The sequence below is a fragment of the Etheostoma cragini genome, chromosome 21, assembly GCF_013103735.1.
Source record: "Etheostoma cragini isolate CJK2018 chromosome 21, CSU_Ecrag_1.0, whole genome shotgun sequence".
Lineage (NCBI taxonomy): Eukaryota > Metazoa > Chordata > Actinopteri > Perciformes > Percidae > Etheostoma > Etheostoma cragini.
This window is the reverse complement of record NC_048427.1, coordinates 17,620,530-17,626,533: the sequence shown is the minus strand read 5'-3', so window position 1 is coordinate 17,626,533 and position 6,004 is coordinate 17,620,530.

Here is a 6,004-nt window from a genome sequence, read left to right as displayed (position 1 = left end):
CCCCCCCCCCCCCGAACCTTCAGTGCCAAGAGGAGACAAACACAAGACCAGAGGGTCCACCAGACTGACAGGGATTAAACCTCAACTGCCACACCTCTTTTGTTGTTTCATAGACTCACAGCACAAGGAGGACAGAGGCATTCTGGGAAACGGAGGACAGCATGAAGGTTGGGAGCCTTATAAAAAGCCACTACAAGCCCCATACTGATGCAGAACTCTTTAGTGTGACTGATGGTGCATCCTGCCATGATCCAGTTTCCATGGAGACTGCCCTGTTGGCTGATGTTCACAGGTTGGAGACGCTGTAGTCTTTGTGGTTTAATCCCTGTCTGTAGCAGCAGCCAACGCGTCTTGGACAGACGATTATCACCAGCAGCAAGCAGCATCAGGACCCCAACTTTCATCTCTGCTGTTTAAAGAGAATCTTGAAGAAAGGAAAAAAAAAGAAAAAGAAAAAAGATTTGAGGGAGAAAAAAAACGCAAAGAGAAATCTCAGATGTTTCAGTCGGCAGACAGGAAGCTCTGCCGCCCTCGTTTGTTGTTCCGTCTGTAATTTGTCTGTTCTCGTCCTTTTTGTTCTAGTTCTATCTGTCTGTTGCGGTTTATTTTTCTTCTTTTTCCTACGAACGTTGTTTTCATTTCCTCTGTGAAGATGTATTTATTTTATAGCTGTATGATATGCGATGTTATTGGGGGGGAAAGCATTCATGTAAATGTGACTTGTACAGTTTCTTTTCTTTTTTCTTTCTTTTAGTCAGTGGTTTTAAGTTGTAATACGGCTCTACTGTGATGGAGGACACACACACACACACACACACACACACACACACAGACACACACCAGCTAATGCCTGTATCTTTGGGAGGTGTTGATGCTCTACAGTCCTCATGCCATAAATACACTTTTTGAAAATGAACTGCCAAACTATTGTAAAGACTATGTAAAGTTGCATTATGTAAAGAAAGAACAAAATGGCTTATACACTTCAGCATTTTATGAAAAAAAAAGTATTTGTTGTAATATTAAGACATTTACAAAAAAAGATGTAATTTATTTAAGAAAAGAATGAATTGTCTTGTTTTTTTTGTTTGGTTCAGATTTACTATGGTGAACTTTTGAAGTTAAAAGAAAACACAATGAAAATGTTTACTATAATGTGTAAATATATACATATATACATTCACTGAGGTATTTTTTTAAAACATGGCTTGCTTCAATTTCAAATTTTAAAGTGCAAGTGTGACATGCTTTGTACATTGAAGTTCAAAAGGGTTTTACATTTTCCATTAAAATGGATTTATCAAACGCTTGGTGTTGTGTTTTGGATGCTGGGGCTCAGGCTGGATTCCCACTCCCCCGGAACATGGGGACTCCAGTAGGGCCGGGTAACGAATCCAATGCTATTATCAAAAAAAGCCTTGTCAGGGACGGCCTCTAGCTCACCCAGTGAGAGCGTGCACCCTATGTTTCTGATCCGACCTGGAAACATGACCTGGACCTCGAAATAATCTTAATAATCCAATATCTAAGGTGTAAATCCCATCAGTGTCAGTTAGCCAATAGGCACGCAGCATGTTTCTACCAAGATCTAATAATGTTTCTGATTGGCTGTCTGTTACACGACGTAGAGAAACGCGGGAAAAACTCAACATTACACACAGAAAGAGAGAAGGGGCTCATGTAGTAGGAGCTGAAAAAGGAAATAAGATGTGCGCCGTAACGTAGAATGTTGTAATTTCATTTTGTTAAGTGAAATTGGTTTGGAGTATCGTTTAGGAACCGGTATCAAAGTCCCGGTATTGGTATCGATGGTGCTAACGAATCGTTTTTTAAGGATACCATCCCTGGAAACGGGAAATTCAAAGGGTTCCAACCAAATTCTTTGGCAATCTATTTGTTATATTGGTGGAAATAAATCAACCGAACACAACTTTTTAACTCAAAGATGCGGTCATCATAAAGTCCTCACATCATAACCACAGTAAGAATTCAGTTCATTGAAATCCACAAATATATGTCCTGATTTAGAGTAATTTCCTGGGCCTCTCACCACTTTTTCTCCCAACTTACATTATGTAAATACATAAAAAATTCACCAAGATCAAATTTCCAGAAAATAATAGAGCTATAATAAACTTGTGAAATGAACTAGCAGCAACCTTTGTAATGCAACTATGAAAAGCACTTCCATGCACCTAACAATTTACTAACGAGAACAATATGAAAATCTACAAGTAATGCTCAAACTTAGAAATAGTTTGGAGTAAACGGGGTGGGGTGGGGGGGAATTTGGGGAATATACTGTAGGTGAATCAGTGCATGCTTTGCAATCTGATTTGCACTGTGTGATGGTCACCACTAGGTGGGGCTGCTATTCCATGTTAGTTCCGGTTGCTTTGAAGGTGTTCCCCTTCCTCCACCTGTGGCAGACACGCGAGGGAGGAGAAAATCCAACTTTAACAAATTAAAATCCAACATGTCATCTTTGCCAATGTATCTCCAAGGTCTCTCAGTGATTGACAGCCAGTGCAACCAATCAACACAAGCCATCTTTTACACAGTTTTGGACGACACCAGTAATGGCTGGCTGCATCCCAGGTACACGCTTAATGCTAATGGCCCCATGAAAAACAGTGAAAACCGAACATTTTCATGAATTTATTCTTATAGAAGAGAGAGAAAATGTGTTTTAGAGGGATCAGACGTCCATTCCTCTGAAGAGTCACTTGAATTTGTCTGCTGGGTTGGCCGAGTTGCCAACTTTTTCAGCTGCACGGCTCCCGGAAAGGCTTCTCTCTATGTCCTCGCTCATAGCTCCTCTGTGATCCCTCCTTGCTCCTAAGAGATCCCTTCTCAACGCTCACTCAGCCGAGGACCGGGGACAGAGGAGCTAGCCAATAAGGAAAGTGAGATCTAGCCCTTTCCACCTTTGCCCTTTGTCAGTTTTGCACAAATGTCCCAAATCCAGACTACATACTGATTCAGCAGATAGGTGGTGCGTAGTGTGTTCACATTGAAAAAGTATACACAAAGCAACTGTGAACTCAGTATAGAGAAGTGTGTGTAAGCAATTAAAGAACTATCATGTTTTTTATCCACTATATTCTGTAACCTTAACAATACTATGGTTGGAATATGTCAAATCAAATCAAAAACATTGTCGTTAAATTTCCAAAGCTCTGTCTGCAGATACACTCAGTCCTTATCGGGAAGGCTTCGTCACCTCAGGTGCACCCAAAACCTACCCGGGACACATAAGGTGAACTTTGGTTTTAACCCTCCTGTTGTCCTCGGGTCAAATCTGACCCCTTTCAAAAATGTCTATATCTGAAATACGGGTTTCTTTTTAACCAAATTATCACACAAAAAATGGATTGGATTCCTTACAACGCTCTTTGCAAACACAATTGATCACTTTCATTCCTATGATCTTAACTATCATTCAAAATATCTCATAATTTTTGCTTTTTTAACTCAAATACTAGGTAAAGTTCTATATAAATGAGGGTCTTTGACCGTGAATTCCAAAAAGTAGTAAAACTAGTACTAAAAAAAAACTAAATTCTGAAAAAGGGACAACATATGAAGTACACATATGAACCATGATCAGATTCATATTTAAACCTTAAATAGAAAAATAGATCTAAAAATGATATTTTCTTTGACTAAACTGAGCTAAAATGACATCATTGCAGGCAGAGAGGGACACCCTGCATGTTTTCCCAGCTTCTCTTCTGTGACGTATATGCTTTGAAAAACTGGAGGTCACCTTTGTGCTGTTGTGTACATTCACGCTTGTGCTTTTGTGTTTGTGTGTGTGTGTGTGTGTGTGTGTGTGTGTGCGTGCATGCGTGCGTGACAGACAGCAGCCACTGCTGACGCGACTAATGCTTGGATCAGCTCCCATTCAAACTTACAAAGCTGCACTGGAAACACACATATTATCCTGAAACTGTGCCTAGTGGCACTGTGTGTGTGTGTGTGTGTGTGTGTGTGTCTGTGTGTGTGTGTGTGTGACAGGTTAACTGGAGTACACTGAGGCAGAAGTTCACCACTGAGTTCAAACAGAGGTCACTCTCTCTCGTTCTCTAATTCCTCCTCTCGGTCTTTGTTTTCTTTCTTTCTTTCTTTCATTCTTTCTTTCTAGTCTCGCGATTTATTTATTTCTGTCTGTCTTTTTTTCTTTTTTTGCCGCTCCTGTCTCAGTATCTCTCTATCATTCTTGACCTGATTCCCTCTCTTAGTGTTAACGGCTTTTTTTCAAAATTCACTGTGTTCTGTCTGCTTGTTTTTTAAGTTGTAGTCCTTAAGATTTGTATTCGGTTGTTTCTAGCGGCTTCTTTGGTGGTCAGATGTACTTCTGGGACCACATCTCCCAGAGTTCCTTTTAAAATGAACAGTGTCATTTGTATGTTGTTGATAGATTGTCAGCTTTCACGCCCACACTGATAAAAAGGTTAGTCCAAGCACATTTAGCAAGGTAACATTGCTAAATGTGCTGACACGGTCAACAATGCTAACGCAGCTAGCAGGATTACTCAACATGAGGTTCGTGGAGGCCCGATCATATCCCTGAGGTTCTCCGAGGGTTATCTTTAGGGGCGCTGCTGTTCTTGCTGGAGCCCAGCTGCTCTGATACAGGTTGCTTCCAGCCCGGATTCATTTCCTGAATGTTCATCCCATAAAGCTAATCCAAGGACAGAGGGTGGTTCAATACAAGGGATACAGACCGAGACAAGGTGTCTCCACGCATAGACCGGCCGCAGTCAATGGCAGAGTGATTAGGGCTGCACAATTATTCGCAATTGTGTCGAAATCGCAATATGGACAATATCCAAAATGCAGGGGGCGCAGTATTTGTTGAAGGCAAAATACGTATTAAACAATTCTAAAATGAACTTACAAAAAATCTTTGGTACAGATCCTCGCAAAAATCTCACTATAATCATTTTAATATGTTTTAATGTTAATTAATTCCCACGAAAAGGAGAACAATCATTGCCTCCAGTATCGTGACTCATATCGCAATCGCAATATCAGTCAAAATAGTTGCAATTAGATAGATAGATAGATAGATAGATAGATAGATAGATAGATAGATAGATAGATAGATAGATAGATAGATAGATAGATAGATAGATGGATAGATAGATAGATATTTATTGATCCCAATAAAATGGGAAATTATAGTGTTACAGCAGCAAAATCAGTCACACAGCACAGAATATAAATATAAATGAAACACTAGGATAAAATACACAGACATACATACATACATACATACATATAACATACATTACCGGTCAAAAGTTTGGGGTCAATTACAAATTTCCATTACACTTCATTATAGACAGGATACCAGCTGATCTGGGTGGGTGGCTGATCTTTAATGCAATATCTACATTTCCCATTATCAGCAACCATTCATCCAATGTTCCAAAGGCACATTTTGTTTACTAATCTGATATTATTTTAAAAAACTAACTAAGAAAACATTAAACAACCCTTTTGCAATTATGTAAGCACATAATGTAATCTGGAAACTGCTGCCCTGGTTATCTGTCTATAATGGATTCCAATGGAAATTTGTGAGTGACCCCAAACGTTTGACCGGTAGTGTACATGAAATAATAATAGGTTAAAATACAAGACCAAATATTTGAGTATAAAAAAGTTGCTAATGCACAAATATGCAACTTCTTAAATAATAGGATAAATAAATTAGATTAGACAATTAGATATATTTCCTGGTATCGTGCAGCCCTACGTTTGATCTCATCCAATCAGCTCGGCCCTCTTGTGGGTGTGGGGGTTCACTTTGTTTTTCTTTGGACTCTGAGTTCTTTCTCTGTGTGTTGGTCCGCCATTGTCAGTCAAGCAGTGATGAAATGTAGACGCCCGATTAACATCTTTGCATCTTTCCTTGTCGGAAGTTTCCAATTTCCGAGAACAATGGAACGCAGCGTGATCGGCAGTGACATGCTCCACCGGGGCAGATGCATAG